Here is a 17,159-nt window from a genome sequence, read left to right on the forward strand (position 1 = left end):
TCTCTTCTTATAAAACAAATACACCACAGATCTGTAGGGTTTTGAATGAAATTGCCAGTAAATTGCAAAGCGGTGCTTAAACTCATTATCAATTTAATTATGCACTTAGATAAAAATTCCCCCAAAGTTGTTTTTGTAGCTTTCTTTTATTGTTAAGTGATGTTTTCTCCAGAAAACAGACACAGGTAACACACGGCTTACGAGTACTGAAGAATGGAGCAGTGGCCTCGAAGCATAGACACCCAAGAGCTGTTCTTTATTGTTGATGTTCGGCCTCCATACAATGTTGTCACCTTTAATTTCCAGCTGAAGTTTCGGAATGTACACAATCTTCTCCAGCCCATGAGAGCAAAAAAGAAGAATGACATTTTTAATTTATGTTAATAATTAAGACACCCAAGGAAAATGAGAAATGTCTTAATTTCATTAGTATTCAAGCATTTTGCAATGGCAGCCCTAAATCATGTTCAGGTCTAGTTAGACAATTAATGTTATTGTCTGTCTCTGTGCAATCAAAGTGCATAAATTGACTGTGAAGAAGGCACATCTTACCTTGTGGGTGTTAAATGTTAAAATTGAAGCAACCATTTGCAATGGTAACTCTGGTCACTGTCCAGATCAAATGGTCCTCCAAAACCACGCAACAGTGCAAAGATTGTCAAAGTGTTGCATCCAGCTTCTGTGTTAGCCTAAATGACTCCTACCATAATCTCTCCATAGAACTGCAGGTGATAATAAAGCCAGTACTAAAAAAAAAAAAAGAAAAAGAAAAATATTATTAATGTAAAATCTTTTGCATCAAACTGAAGAATCTCTTATTTCTGTGTTTGAAACTGCAGACATGTGGAATAAACTTCTGTGGTCTGGCAAAAAAAAAAAAAAAATGGAAATTGATGTTTTGGTCTGCGTTTAAAAAGTATGGCACAATCCCAGCAGAGCACAGCCTGAAACTGAAGATGGGGCCAGTGGCAGTGTGTCCTGATGATGGGGGAAATCCCCATAAGAGAGAAAACACACCCTACAGAGCATTTAGAGTACAATAGCAACACAATACAATACTGGCATTTAGCACATGTTCTTATGCAGAGCGATAGTTTGCATAGTATCCAGGTTTTTAACCGGATATGTACTGAAGTGATTTACTGTAAGTTATTTTCCATGGTAAAGGGCGCAAGTTTGCTTAAGCCAAATGTTGATCTTCCCGTTTATAATAGTTTTTGGCACATTTTATGATGAGACATATTCTATCACTTTTGTGTCTGCCATTCTACCTTCATACATTAAAATCTTGCAGCGTTATCTAATGCGTTATTTTGTTTTATTTCTAGCTATTGAATCCTTGGGGACGTTTCTGGGGTTCATAAAGGTAAGTGCTGAATTTAAGGATTATTCGTTGGCTTTTGAATGAGAGTGAGATTGCAGCACCGTTACGACTGTAACGGATCCTCCCAGACCCATTGCTTCCTGTTCGAGTGTTTCTGGTCCGCGGCAGAGTTCTTACACGAGCGGGAAGAGCTGTATTCACTTTGCTTGCGATTTGTCTGGACTGAATAAACAGAAACAGACCTGAGGCTCAAATGTGCTTTGCTCTTCAGCACACCTTTTGGCAACTCTTGATATTTAGAAAACTAGTCAACCAAAGCTATTAATCAATGTGAGACCAATGTCAGTGTACCATTACAGTGTGTTTGGTTAATCGACGTTTGGCTATGTAATATTATTGAAGACATTGCGATAAGTCTCTTCCTTTGCAATGCAAATGTTGCTGAAAGCTAAATGTCTTGAGAAACAGGAGTGGATGGGCCATAGTGTCATAGTTATGGAAAACATATATTCCCAGTGAATCCATTACTGGTTTAATTTGCAAATGCAAAAAAAGGCATTTTATTGAAGTGTTGAATTACTATTGTAGAAAGTGGAAATGAAAGGTGCAAATGGCTGGAGGTGTGTCTTTTGATATTCACTTGGCATTAGTGCAGTTATTTTTGTCCTGCTTGGAGTAGATTCTGTAATAAAAGGCTTTGTGCCTAAGCAGCACCCTGTTGTGAATGCACATATTCACTGGAGTACAGCTTCTGCAAATGGCAAAGCAACGCTGGTACATGAAATACAAGGTTCCTCTTAAACTTTACATAACCCTCAAACACAATTACAAATTGGTTTCTGCTTCTCGGCCACGGATCAACTTTATTGGAATTTCTTTTGAGAATTTCTGCCACATCGAGCAGAAATGTAGACCGAGAAATGAGAAATGCAAGACAAGTTGCAATTCTCTGCGAAAATACTTTAGCCATCGTGGAGTTCTGCCTAGCCAATACGAATCTTTGCTCAGCCACATCTGACAGTGATGTATGGTGCTTGCTCATTCCTGTTAGCAGCGCTGTGAAGCATGCTGGGATTGTATAGACTGGTATTATCTGTTAACAGGTTCCAAGCTAATTCATGAATAACACGGATATGCATCGTGATGCATTGAAAGGCTTGTCCTTATAGGAAACCTTCACTCTTCAGAGTTCTACCCAAAGCTGATCTATTTCCACTTTCAATGCAATTCTAGCCTTTTACTGCAAATAGCAAGGACTCAGTTCTGCTAGATGAACAATGCTGCACAAAGGAATTAATTACAATACTTGTTTGAATAATTATTATGATAATGATGATGATTATTAGTAGTATAATTATGACGGCACAATTCATTTAAATGATACATCTGATTGTGTGAGATGAATAGTGGAATTGAATCATTGGGGAACAATTGCAGGCCTTCAGTACCAAGGAAATGTGGTCTGCATACAATATGGGTTAATTCCTTACCTGTGTTCAGCTGCCTTCCTTATTCACATTTGAATGATTGCATCCAGTAGTCACATACTGCATATTTGTAAAAGAGAATAGCACATGGTTAGTCATCCAATGTATTATCCATTTCAAAGTACACTACCCATTGAATCCATGATCAAATTTTGTATATGTTTTTCTGGCAAGTTTTGGGTGGCAGGGTATATTTATTAATGCCCTTTAACTCGTAGAGTTTTTTTTCCCAGATTAAAACTAGATACGGCTCAATGCCTATGACCACTACACAATTACCTTCCTGTGATTCTTCGAATTTCTTTGCTGTGAATTCTCATTTGCTCATATTCAAAACCACATGTAACTGCCATTAAAAAAATATATATTATCCACTGTCAGATCCAGTCCTGTCATGTTCAGAATAACTGTAGCTGTTCTGTTTATGTACCATCTATACAACGCAATACAAGGTTTGAAAATGTTAATGGCTTTCGTACCTGATGCAACGATGCGAATGACCTTTTTAAAAAAAATACCTGACCGGGACATTAACAGAAGCACTTTGTAAGCTTGGCTGCTCCACACTAAACACTAAGTACTCAGAAAGAAAGCACTGTATTCAGCTGCTGATGAGGTTAAATCGTCTCCATGTGATGAAGGCAGAGATACATAGGCTTGTATTGAGTCAATGGTCTTCCTCAACTAACTTAAAAATCTATGCAAGTATCGAAACCCACATCGAAATAATTTAAGCCCTGCTCAGCATTTTGTGTGTTTTTTTCCATTGTAATAATGAGTGTAGTTGAAGAACTGAGCGAGCAAGATGGACGCCTTTTGATCCGAGTGGCGTTTTTCTCTTCCTCCGCGTGGGTTATCGGAGCTGTCTGTCTGCGCTCACCCCAGGTCTGCGGAACATGCTGGAACTCCGGGCAGCGTTGGGGAAGCCCTGAATAGCCCCGTGGTTCAGGCCTGGGGTGGAGCTCTGCTGAGCTGACGCTACCGGGCCCTACCGTGGCTTTCCGATGACAGATCCTGTCCCGGATCTGAACACGCGTGTTAACGCATGTTCCGCACACCTCCGCTTGTTTTTCACGTGACCCCGTCGACCGACACCCCCCCCCCCCCCCCCCCAACTCCCCCACCCCCCCCCGACTGCATCGCCCACTCCTCTCAATCCTCCCTTCCTGCCATATGGGGATTTTCATTGGCCGGGGAGGTTAATGTGTGGTTTTAACAGACGTTTTCATTGGCCGAGGAGATGATGTGTGGTTTTAACAGACATTTCCATTGGCCGAGGAGATGATGCGTGGTTTTAACAGACATTTCCATTGGCCGAGGAGATGATGTGTGGTTTTAATAGACATTGGCCGGGGGGAGGGGGGGGGGGGGGGGTTCAGCGAAACGACCGTCTGACTCTGAAGCCCAGGAGACCGGCGGGTCTGCATCGTACCCACAGCCTGCGTGTCACTCAGGACAGGCTGAACTCTTGCTCCCCTGCTTTGCAGACCTGCGGTGAACTCCCTGACTGCCTCGTCTGCACAGGGAGGCTGGGAGATCTGTCTGCGGACGGAGAACCGGTCAGCCCCGGGGAGACGCGGGCGTGTTCTCATCCAAGGCGCTTCACGCTCTCATCTGCGCTGAGAACACAGAACAGCAGTTGTGATGTTGCAGACAGACCATTGTAGTGGGTTCTGGTTTTCGTTGTTTTTTGTTGTTTTTGTGGGGGTGTGGGGATTTCCCACTTATTATATTTCTGTGGGAGCGGTCGTCTGCGTCTCCTCCAGAGGAGGATGTCCTGATTTGATTTGCTCGTGTGGAAAGAGAGGGGTCATTAGTAAATTAGGATGAGTCCTCTAGAAGATTTTAAAGTGCTTTTGAGCGGAAACGCAGTCCAAATGATACATTTCGTGGAGCTATGAAAGGCCATTCTGCTCTGTTCGTTGACGTAATCGTGTTCCCAGTGCCTGGTTTCGGTGTACGGCTAAAGCTCACACCTAAAAGCAGCCTTTCTGTGCAGTCACATCCAGTTCAAACCAGGGCTCCTAGGAAAATCTATTATATTCTATCAAATCTATTAAAAACTCTTCAGATGGGTTAACTGTTGTATGAGCCAGATAAGGACAAGTCAACCTTTACAAAGTTACCTTTATATCCTTATTTCTGTGAATTTAACTGCGGTTCTCCACACTCCGGTGATTATCGCCTGCCACTTGTGTGTGACACCTTTCAGATGTCCTCGTTGAAGCTGGCTCATTTTGAATGCATCTTTATGCAAAATTGTACGGAATTTAATCCTTTTTGGCTGCATGGCGATGGGATCACAAACCCTGCATTATATATGGAATGCATATGCCAGGCTTCTGCACATTTTCCCGAAGGCCGGGTAAAAGGCAGTTACATTTTACACTCGTAGCCGTAGAAAACGTCTCTTTGGATTCTCTGCAATAATAATAATTTTAAAAAAAAATAATAATAATTTAAATACAGAGGGGGTGCTTTGTTGGCTGCGCTTCTGTCGATTTCCTGCAGTTGAGTTGATCAGTACCGAGAAGGAAGACAGACATCTACGATCGTACCTTCACCTACTGCTCTCCGACATCGCTTTGCGGAGTTATATATATCCCGTATCCCCTCCCCACACGCGGATGTTAATTTCTCGTACTGTCACGGACGTTCAGACACTTTCCCATGGATTCAGGTGTTTTCACTGACTCACATTTACATGAGCGATGGCGAGTTTGGCGAGTTCAGTTCTCATGAAAGTGCAGCATGGGAAAACAGTGCACTGGCACTGAGAACAGCAGAAACGCACTTTAGTCAGAGTTACAGTACTGGCAAAAGCACACTGAAGTCTGTCTGGAAGACATGTTGCCATGTGTATTTGTATGGCATAAATCATGTACTGTTATTCATACAGTTAGTGAGCACTTTATTAGGTATTTATTATACTAATTTTTTATACTTCTACTGCTATAGCCTATGCACTTAGAGTTATGATGCATTGTGTGTTCAGAGATGCTCTTCTGCATACCACATACAATGTGTGGTTATTTGAGTTACTGTCCCCTTCCTGTCAGCTTTGACCAGTCTGGCCATTCTCCTCTGACGTCTCTCATTAACAAGGCATTTCTGTCTGCAGAACTGCTGCTCACTGGATTTTTTTTGTTTTTTGTTTTTTGGTACCATTCTTTGCAAACACTAGAGACTAGTGTGCGTGAAAATCCCAACTATCATTCCACAGTCAAGATCTTTCCCCATTCTGATGGCTGATGTGAACATTAACTAAAGCTCCTGACCTGTCTCTGCATGATTGTATGCATTGCACTGCTGCCAGACAATTGGTTGATTAGATCATCGCATTAATAAATAGGTGTTCCTAATAATGTGCTCACTGAGTATGTAAGAAAAACACAATCAAATCACCATTATTTAAAAGGCGTGTTTTTTACTGTACATTTTGCTCTGGAAATATTTACTGTGTACTGGAATGAATGGGCCTTTGTCTTGAACCTTTACTCAAAATGAAACATTGGAGTTAGTCTGTTTACAAACTATTATTTCTTTTTTGTGAGAAATCTGCAGTTGAAGATAATGTGCTGATGGAATTTATCTCAGTAAAGTTAAACCAGTTATTCAAATAACTGCTCTTGGCCCAAAAACAATTAAGGAAAACAGAGATTACAAGCACACAAAAGAACAAAATTGAATATGGTGACTGTATTGTCCTAGGACACCACCAAGAACCTTATTTTTCTCTAAAGAAGTTAAGCAGAAAATTGAATTATAATAGGTACAATACTCTGTAACAGCCAGAGTGTGTTTGAGATTCGAGTTTACCATATACAGACATGTATAGAGTCTGGCTGACACGAGTCTGGAAACACTTTTCTAAGTAATGCAGCTAGCACTGACCCCAAGGACTGAATTTAAATCATCCTGCTGTTATAAGATTTATACGCCTTCGCTATGTGCTTCTAGTTCAAAAGTAATGGCCTCTGGTTTGTCCCACTTGTGAATTCATTTGATTCAGTTTTTTTCAGAATGAGTTATAGACGGTAAGTTGCAGTTGGATCTGATGGTTGGAGCTGTTGACTGTTACTGTTCCCTTTCAGGGAGGATATTCAATCAATATCCATTTGTGTCAGTGACCTCCCCACAGGCAACTGGCTATTGGAATATAACATCATTTTCTATTATCTGCTTTGTGTGTGTGTGTGTGTGTGTGTGTGTGTGTGTGTGTCAATGTGTGTGTGTGTGTGTGTGTCTTTGTTGGGGTGTGGGCATGTGTGTGTGTGTGTGTACATTTGTGTATGTATGCACATGCATGTGTATGTACGTATATCTGTGTGTGTGCGTACATGCGTGCATATATGCGTGTGCACATGTACGTTCGTGTGCATATTTTGTCCGTTGCTCGATTCGTTTCTTTTTGGCCAAGACCTTGAAGCATTAATTATTAATTCATAATAAAAGCCCTCTGCCCGGTTGAGTCATATTCTATTTCTCTGGTGCTGTCCATTGGCGGGGCTCTCTGGGGCCTGCAGGTAGTGCGGCTTCATGGATAATGAATGGCAGGAGAGAAGGGCACGGGCACGCCGCCGAATCCACACAGCCTCGGACAGACAGCCCGGGGAAGCCTCCCTCGCCCCTCTGTCAGCTTGATCCCCCGTTCAGAATCAATCGACATCTCTGATCATTCCTGCTTTACAGCGGCCAATTTAGTGAAGCAGAGAGAGAGGGGGTTACAGCTCTCCGGGCCAAAGCCTTTATTCCGTCCGTCATCTCTCCGCTCCGAGACCAACGCGCTGGCCCGGCCGCTGCAGGTTCGTCTCCCGTTCGCGTCTCTCTGCGCTCGGACAGGAAGTTGGGGATTGAGGATCGGCTGAGAGAGGATCAACGTTTCTCAGCCCTGCCCCCCCCCCCTCCCTCCAGCCCCGTGCACCCCGCTCCCTCCCTGCCCTTTTGTAAAAAGTGTTGTTACTTCCTTATCAGTTCAGAGGAATCGAGCAATCTGTTCACCTCCTCCAGCCCCGGGTCTACCGCGTGGCCCTACGCTTTAATCTCACAGACAGGCCGCCTTGGTGTGATAGTGTGTGAATGAGACTGGGGCAGGGCTGGGCTGGAACACGATTGGGTCAGGGCTGGGCTGGAACACGATTGGGTCAGGGCTGGGCTGGGCTGGAACACGATTGGGTCAGGGCTGGGCTGGGATGTGATTGGGTCAGGGCTGGGCTGGGCTGGAACACGATTGGGTCAGGGCTGGGCTGGAACACGATTGGGTCAGGGCTGGGCTGGGCTGGAACACGATTGGGTCAGGGCTGGGCTGGGCTGGAACACGATTGGGTCAGGGCTGGGCTGGGCTGGAACACGATTGGGTCAGGGCTGGGCTGGGCTGGAACACGATTGGGTCAGGGCTGGGCTGGGCTGGAACACGATTGGGTCAGGGCTGGGCTGGGCTGGAACGTGATTGGTTCAGGGCTCGGCGGGAACGTCACTGTGTCAGGGCTCGGCTGGAACGTGATTGGAAGTTAATACTGTTCCAATCAGAGAGACATATTTGCAAACCTTTGTATTTTTTAAGTTAAAGAATCAAGCTTCACCGGCTGAAATCATTTTAAAGAAATAATGGCTTCCTCTGTATGAAAACATAAGTGCTTTTATCTTTGACCAAACGCCGGATGATAACGTATGACGCCCTGCTGTTTGATGGAAACCCTGTGTCGAGTCTTCCTCTCAGCTGTATCGCCAAGCAAATTACAGTCTGTAAGCCAAAAGGGCAGAATGCTTATCTACCAGGGAGAGCGTTCTAATACCCAAAAATTAAACAAAAGGGTACCTGTGGTTTTCATCAGCAACTGTAGGTGCTCAGACAGTGCAGCAATCAAGGATGGAGAAGCAGTGCATTAAAATTCATGTGCTGTGTCCTAAACATATGTATTGCCTGGTTTCCTAGGTAACCGGGTCAGTACAAGTGAAACACGTGGCGATATCTTCAGTGTTGATTCTCCTCTGAAAGTTTACAGCCGTCTAAAAAGGGATCAAGTGCATGAGGGTCGTGACCGGGAAGAGTGTGGAGCACTTTGTGTGGGTCCAGGTGGCAAAGATACAATTCCAGAATAAAGTAGGAGATGAAAGAAATGTGTAGTGTGGTATGGTATTTACAATGCAAATTGTTGTTTGTCAGGTTAATATTGCACTTAGTAATTTGAATGAGCCATCTTTGTGATATTGCATTTTTAGATTCCTGGCTCTCCTCTGCTGTTCATCGCTCTGGATAAAATCGTCTCCATGACTGTGATGTGATGTTGTGTAGTATGAAACATTAGGGTGGGCCTAAATGGTCTGGTAGTGTGCTGATCCTACCATCAGACAGGAGGACTGCTTTTGACAAGGACAAAACGGGGTTAAGTCCATCCCACTCCAGGTTGACATTAGAAACGATGGCATTGATCCCCGTTCCTCGAGGAGGGGGATCCAGTCTTATCCCCGTTCTCTGAGCAGTGGGATCCAATGTTTTTCCCATTCCCTGAGGATTGAGATCCAGTGTTATCCCCACAGTATGTGTAGTATGCTTCTTTACAAAACAAATAAGACCTAACTGTATATCATCTGAGTCATACCCCCCACTTTTTTTGGTTGGCACTGTTGCCAGTGTCGATCTTCTAGAACTACCACTACCATGGGACCATCGCCTGGCCACAGTTTTCCTACCCATAGTGCTGTGTTATTTGACGTGTATTTGGTATGTTTACAGCATGTAATCATACTTGCTCAAAACAGAGAAATGTCTGTATCCTCATAATGGCATAATAGAGGGAATTTGTTTGAATATTTAAAGAGCTTTACGGATCTGATTAACCTAATTAAGTAGTTGTCTGCGCATGTTAAAGAGGGCCAGTGAATGCATAAACGCACATATTTGTAAGAGCAGATCATCATTACATCAGCGGTCGTTATGTGAGTATCAGAGTGGGGAAAAGCATGCCGTTTATGTTAATTGCTGTCTCTAAATTTGCCCGTGAGGTCTTGCCCGTGCCTGACCGCCGGCCGCCTGGAGGACCCCCGCCTAGCCCAAGTCCCGGGTGCTCAGCCCCTCCTCACAATCCCCACACACACAGGAAATGGAGCCGTTTGTTTAGTCACTAGCCGTAATCTCCACAACTAGATTGGATCCCAAAGCTGAGCTGGTGCCAGAGGAGTGGAAAACAGAAAAGCCCTCAGAATTGCCAGACTGGAAATGCAGTGGAGGAAAAAGGCACATCTTACTCTTTTCAGTCTGGGGTTTATTTGCCCTGAAAATAATCCTCACTTTTTTTCAATTCAATTCACTTCCATTCAATTCAGTTCGCAGAGACATGTGTATTTTGTTATTACGAGCTGAGTCATGCAATACTAGAATTTCTTGAAAACAAAGGTGGCCTTGAACACGCAGCGCTAATATGTTTTCTGTTATTATTTAAGTAGGCTATTTCTCTGAATTGAGACAAATATTTTGATCATTCCAATAGGCAGCTGGTGTTTGCAGCTGTTGCACAAAAGGCATCACGAACTGCATGTCTTCTGAGAATACTGACCCCTAGTGTTAGATATAACTAGCTAATAATTGATTGACCCACCCAATTTTGGGTTGAGGAACTCAGTAGTTCCACATACTTTCTTTGCCCCTGCGATGTTTGTGAGTTGAGGTAGAGGAGTGCTTGTTAGCGGGAGGTGTTTCAGGAATTAGCGCGTATACATGCCGTAGAGGCATCCATTTCCCCCCCCGCGCGGCTTCTCTCAGCGTCCAATAGAACGCTCGTTCTATTGTTTTCCGACCAATCACAGACCCTGCGTTGGTTAGGAAAGCGGCAGACATCAAAGCCGGGCGCTCTCCGGGCTGTGCACTCCGGGCTGGAGATGTTTCTGAAGAAAAGGGAGACGGCTGAGCGATCGGGCCACATTAGACCCGCGCGCGGTTTACTCTCACGAGTGCAGCGTGAAAGCGGCAGCCACTTCAGTATGCAAAATCGCAATTTCCTGAGTTTGAAAAGAGGCAGCGAAGAATGAGGTTATTTTCCCCCCTTTTTTTAGACTGAAACCGCCCCCCCCCCCCCGCCACCCACATCACGCTCTTTTCAAGTGCGCCATTCACCGCTGCTCACAGAGTCGCGCGGCTGATTGCCCTCCCTTGTGCGTTTCAGCGGCGCCGCGCAGATCATTACAGTACATCCTGATTTGTTTGAATCAAGTCAATCCTTACGTGGCTTTCAGCAGTCATCAATGGCTTTACAGTGCCGTGCCGGCTTGTGGCATAGATGCTCCCCTCCTTTTATCCCTCTTCAAAAAAAGATTAAAAAGTAAAAAGGAAAAAAATAAACTATAAAAAATTTTAAAAAAAAACGTTCCTGGCAGGATGTGGGTTTAGAAAGTTACAGTCGAGGAGGTTGTGAGTCAGATGCGGTGTCATTACCTACTGAAGTGGGTTTCATGTGAAAACAACCTGCTTGTCACTCTGAAATGTTGAGTAATGTGTCATCCATGTCTCCTACACTCTGAGATGACTTTATTATTTATTTATTCTGCTTTCTCTTTACTTTTTTTTTTTAGATAAAAAACACTCAAAATCTCATAAGCTTTTGGATTGTCAGGAAAGAGAAGTTAAAATGAACAAACTTCAATATGACAAGTTAAAAGCATTTGGTTGTGTGTTCCGCTGGACGACCTTCATAACCGTAATATGCACACTAGTCACTTGTCATATTCCCCTGGGACACGGAGGAGAATATCAATTCCGGGCACAAACGCGTTTGTTTGTTTGATGCGCGGCGTTTCTAAGGTGCGTGCGCGTAAGACGCCTCGCTGTTCATCTGCGCCTCGCTTAAAAACAGTCGGGCACGGAGAACAAAACGGGCGGAGAAAAATCACACGCTGGTCTCAGGGAATCTCAGGGAACGGGGGAGACAAACGGTGACAGGAAAAAAAAGAGACTTGCTTTCTTTTACAAACAGGAGATCATAGATACCGTTTCCTCACCACAGAGCAGACTGATAAACTACAGGGGGCAGCAGACTGTAGCAGGATGAAATCCGCAGCTGGTGTCGCTGGCTTGCTGGCGTGAGTTCCCCATTGTGTTCGCCTGCACCTTTGTACGTTCGTCTTAATTCGATGTGTCCTGTTGCTCTCATTCTGTTTATTTGTCTGCAGCTACTGCCCCAGTTGCTTGGCAGAATACATTTTTCCAGGGCGATCTACACTTTAGAGCCAGTGAATTTGCTATCAGTGATTTGAACCTGGACCCCTCTTTACGAGGTTTATATTCCCCCCGTCCCCAGACACTACACCAGACCGCTGCACAATTGGGTTATGCGCCACACATTGGACATGTTTAATATTATGACCGATGGTTGCGTAAGCTAACAGCTTTATGTTCCGTTTCAAAGAAATACTGTGAAGCAGCTTGATATGTTTCAGCATAAGAATGAAAGATATCCGCCAAGGGAACCCGGCGATTATTGCGACCTTGTCTGTTCTTGTGACCATAAGGAATGACATTGATGCCGTTCTCATTTACCTCAAATTAAAGTTCCACCGCAATAGAATGAAAGGCATAGATAAATCCATTTAAGTGTGTGTTATAATATTTCATTCTGGCCTTGTGAAGTTTAAGATTACAAATAATTTAATTTTGTAGCATTTCATTCATTTCTGTCTGGTCTGAAGAGTCAATTAAATGTTTTACTCATAATGTGAAATTGCAGCCATTTGTACTGCAGTGTATCTAACAATCCGTGTAAAAAAAAAAAAGAAATCTCGGCTTTCCCAGTGATTGTGTCTTCTTTAACACTACGCATTCGATTCAATCCACTGGCAGCGAAATATGATGTGTTTTGGAAAATCATATTCCTGGTGTGAGCTTTTTTTTTTTTTTACGAGCTGACAGTTTTGTTGTAAAGCGTCTTTTCATGAACAGTGAAGTGTAAAGAAGGGGGGGGGAGGGAAAAAAAAGACGCCGCAGGCAAACACAGTGCTTTTGATCAATCAGATACGCTGTGATATTTCTGTTAAACGCGCTCATCCAGAGCGGCTGCTGGCAGCCTGGCCCTCCGCCCTCCGTCCCCGGCAACAACGCCCCGGTCCCGCCACGACGCGCGCGGCCCTCGCCAACTTTGTGTCAGCCACAGGAAAACTGCGCTGTGTCGTGAATGAACCGGACTCGGGGGGGGGGTTTGCTCGTGATAATGCCTCCTTCTGAGCCCTGGTGAGCATTAAGTACGGCCTGTTTACAGTGTGAATTGTGACTTGAAGAGCCTCTTTGGCCGGGATGATGTGTGGGCATGCGACCGGACAGCATCGTTGTTAGAGCTGAATGGTTGTGGAGCGGTTTTGTTTGGTTTTGTTTTGTTTTTTTGCACTTGGCTTTTGCAGCCCCGTCGCCTGCAGGGCTCTGGCTGGTGACTTCGCCGTCCGATTGATGTGCTGAACTGAACTCTTTCTCCTCTCCTTTGACCCTGTAACAGTCAGACAGGAAATTCTGAGAAAAGTCAGCCTGTTCCAGAATGAGCAGGCAGCCATGACAGGCACACAGAGCTCAGGAAGTGCCCGGTCACAAGCACATGATGAAGATGATGATGATGGTGATGATGGTGACTACGACGAATGACTTTTCAGTTTCACCAATCTCACCATATTCAAATTTGACAGGATTTTGTTTTCCTTCTTCATGGAGAGAACTTGGTTTGACTGCCTTAATTGGTTGTTTTTTTGTTTGTTTGTTTGTTTGTTTTTTTTGCTCAGTTGTTTTTCTCATATTCATATCTAGTACCCTCCATAATTATTCTCATTCTTGGGAGAGAGGAGCAAAAAAATAAAATAAATAAAGACATGAGGTAATGAGCTCTATTGTATGCACAAAAATGAGAAAATTATATTCTTTTATAATAAATGTTCAGAGAATAGGATTTACTCACCAATACATTTATCAAGATTGTCACAATTACTCTCAGCCCTTTTCAGTGCTTGGTGCACCCTTCCTTTACAAGAATGGCTCCTGTGAGTCATCTTCTATTGTGTTATTCGACTGGTGAACACTGACTGCAATATTCAGTCCAAACCACAAATATTCTACTGTGTTATTTGACTGGTGAACACTGACTGCAATATTCAGCCCATACCACAAATATTCTACTGTGTTATTAGACTGGTAAACACTGACTGCAATATTCAGCCCAAACCACACATCTTCGATCAGGTCCATGGCTGAAAACTGAGAGGGCCATCAAGACAAGAATCATTTTGTGTCCCGTTAATCATTCCTTGATCAATTTTGACATATGCCTTGCTGAAGGCTCCATTTGGACCCACATTCGAGCTTCCTGGTGGGGAACTACCAGGTTTTCGTTTAAAATATCATGGTTTTCATTGGATTTTTGTTTCATTGGCCGTATGAAGAGCCTCAAGAATAGTTGATGCAAAACAATCCTATTACATTGAAGATTGACGACAGTAGTTCACCATAGGTATGGCTTCCTTTTCCTTTCCTTGTCTGTCTTTAGGTGCCAAACATGCCTCTAGTGAGTGTGACCAGAACGCTCAATTTTGATGTCAGCTGACCAAAACACCCATCTCCAATTCCCAAGCTCCAAAGCTGAAGGCCTGTGGGCATAGATTAAGTCAATTTTTGTTATTTGCGGTTGACGTACGTTTAAGTGGAGACACGATTCCTGCCCGGTGTACTGGAGGTGCACAGTCCCACAACAGGGCACCACGATGTGGAGAAGACACTTGGCCAAGGCTCGCCAGTTTTGTCGAATCATCCGCCAAGCGTCACGCACAGGGCTAAGTCCCTGGCATCGCTCAATTACAGGACAGCTTGCGTCGATGAAATCACCGGGCGGACACTAAGCTCGTTTTTACTTTATTTCATTTATTATTATTCTGCTTCAGGCTCCCGTTTCTTCTCACAGAGCCCTTTCTTCTCCCCAGATCCGTCAGCAGAAGCTCCGTCGTGCCGCACGCCCGCTGACTGGCTGTCAGGATCCCTGTAAGCTCCTGCCAGAGCATTTCTGGCACCTTCCGTGGCCAGCGCGCATTCACTTCTTCACCAGCTGGGGAGGGCATTTCTCTGGGCCGTATGGGGCTATGGTTGTGACCCCGCTCAGAACAGACAGGGCGCTCTCTCAGCTGTTCCACCGGCGATGGAGGCTGCCTTCTTTGCGCCGGGCTTCTTTTGTAAATGTTTAATGTCGGAAGAGTGCAGTTTTACGACTCCTCACCTGCATATCCTGTAGATGTGAAACTCTGGAGGGTGGGCAGATTTATGCCGCGTCCCTTATCTGCACTGTGTTTGCTTTTGTGGCTACCCTGCATTTAAGCAGGGAGTGTTATCTCCAAATTGAGGTGGCATAATTAAGGAAGAGGAAAGCAGAGATGGGAGATTTGCTTTTCATCTTCACCCTTTTGGTCCTCAGCACCTCTGTGAAGGCTGCTGACACTACTCAGACGATGGATGACTATGTTTAAGATGCTGTATTTACCGCAAGTAAACACAGTCACTGTGCAGTACAGCAAAGTACTTTTTTCACAAAGCAAAAACAGACTAGGCCACAAGGACAGAAACTACAAAGTATGGGCTTTAAAAAAAAAATTAAAAAAAAATCATACACGCATACTGTAACACACACACACAAGAAAACACACACATATGCACATGTACACACACACACACACACACACACACATACACACACCCAGAGCTAATGCATTACATGCCGGTAAGAGAGATGTCAGCATTTTAATCAGCGATGCTGTTTGTTAGTCTGTATTGCATTATTGATAAGGCTGGTGTAAGCTGGCCTTCGTCCTGCATTCCCACACTGGGAGAATTAAAGGAGAAGAATGAGATGGTTGAAATGCCAATGCCTTTTTTGTGTCTCTAAAAAGCATCATCTGTCACTTTTAATTTCCATGAAGTTTGGTGATACATAGCCACACGGATACAAAGTTCAACTCCAACGGGTGCACTTCAAACACCATAGCAAATTAAATGAGGGGGATTTCTTGGTGTTTTCTGTGGATGGTTTGTTTTTCAGACCTTAACAATGCTGTCTGTTACCTAAAGGTTTTTACACTGGGCCTTACCTAAGCAAACACCACATGGAAATGAATCCTCTCTCTTCCACAAAGTGTTCACAGCGGATTTCTCCACTGAGCAACTTTCATCTGCTCATAACACAGCAATGCTAGCCACTAATGCTACCTGATAAACTCATTTTACACTGAGCTGCTTGACTTGATAGGAGAACGGCCACCTGATGGAGGATGATTTGATTTTCCAAAAACGTTTTGCCCTTCGCTGCTCATTGTGAGATGGAATTAATTTATTTTAATGTGTTTGCATTGCATTTTTGTTTTAATAATCGGTTTTTTAGAAATGTATTGCCATCGTGGTGATAGATATGTATTTATTCATAAAAGAAAATACATTGTGTGTGTTTCTTTTAAATAAAGTCATGAAATATAGGGTTCAAACACCCAGGGTGAACATTATGGCCAAACCATAAAGGAGCAGTCACTGTAGTCTCCCCTTAGTCGCAACAAAAATCATATATTACTCTTATCTGACCGCTCTGAAGCAGTGATTATGATAACAATAATGTAGATCACGGATAGCGCGTAGCCGAGTGGATATGTCTTCCTGTAAACTGATGAGACACCGCTTTGATTGTCATCTCAGATAAAGCACTGGAGGACATCCATCTTAATGTTAAGGCTTCCATACGCACTTAAAATGAAATTGGTACCATTTGTTACTTTGACTGCGGGCTGTACATTTAAAGACCACCTAAGGAAATTGTTGCTGATGACTTAAGCCCCAGCGGGGGGGTGGGGGTGGGGGTGGGGGTGGGGGGGGCGGGTATGTGGTGCAGCAGTGGCGGGGGCAGAGACTGACATTTAAACTCCCACCCCCCCCCCCCACCCCCTGGAATGCCAGATATGTGAGGGGAATATGTGGAAGCCGATGACAAAAGCTAAATTTTTTAAACCCCCCTCCATACACATCCAATACACATGATACACAAGCCATGATTAGGAAAGAACCCCACCACACAACCCCCCACCCCTCCAAATAACTTTGTCTGCTCCGAAGCTCGTTGTTTTCGCTTTGGATTGTTGAATGTTGTAACGTTTTAAATGCGTGCGCTAACTTGGAACGCTCAAGTCTACAGTGGCTTTCAAAAGATCTGAAAAATATCGTTTTTTAATGGGAAAAGAAAAACTGAATTTCTGAATATTTCTGAATTTCTGTAAATGCAGTCGGCTACTCTCTCAGAAGCCATGTTTTCGAGTTGGTTAAGGGATAACGCTGTGGAATATCACATTATGAGAAG

General features: G+C 44.0%; 1 protein-coding gene across 1 annotated transcript in view; it reads left to right on the forward strand.

The window, feature by feature from the left end:
• LOC133131309 (receptor-type tyrosine-protein phosphatase delta-like) overlaps positions 1-17,159 on the forward strand; it is a 391,331-nt gene that overhangs the window by 206,949 nt on the left and 167,223 nt on the right. Inside the window, exon 7 of the mRNA XM_061246612.1 lies at positions 1,329-1,366. The gene's annotated coding sequence lies outside the window, so the exon portion shown is untranslated. The remainder of the gene's footprint in view (positions 1-1,328; positions 1,367-17,159) is intronic.

The sequence above is a fragment of the Conger conger genome, chromosome 6 (genome assembly GCF_963514075.1).
Source record: "Conger conger chromosome 6, fConCon1.1, whole genome shotgun sequence".
NCBI lineage: Eukaryota > Metazoa > Chordata > Actinopteri > Anguilliformes > Congridae > Conger > Conger conger.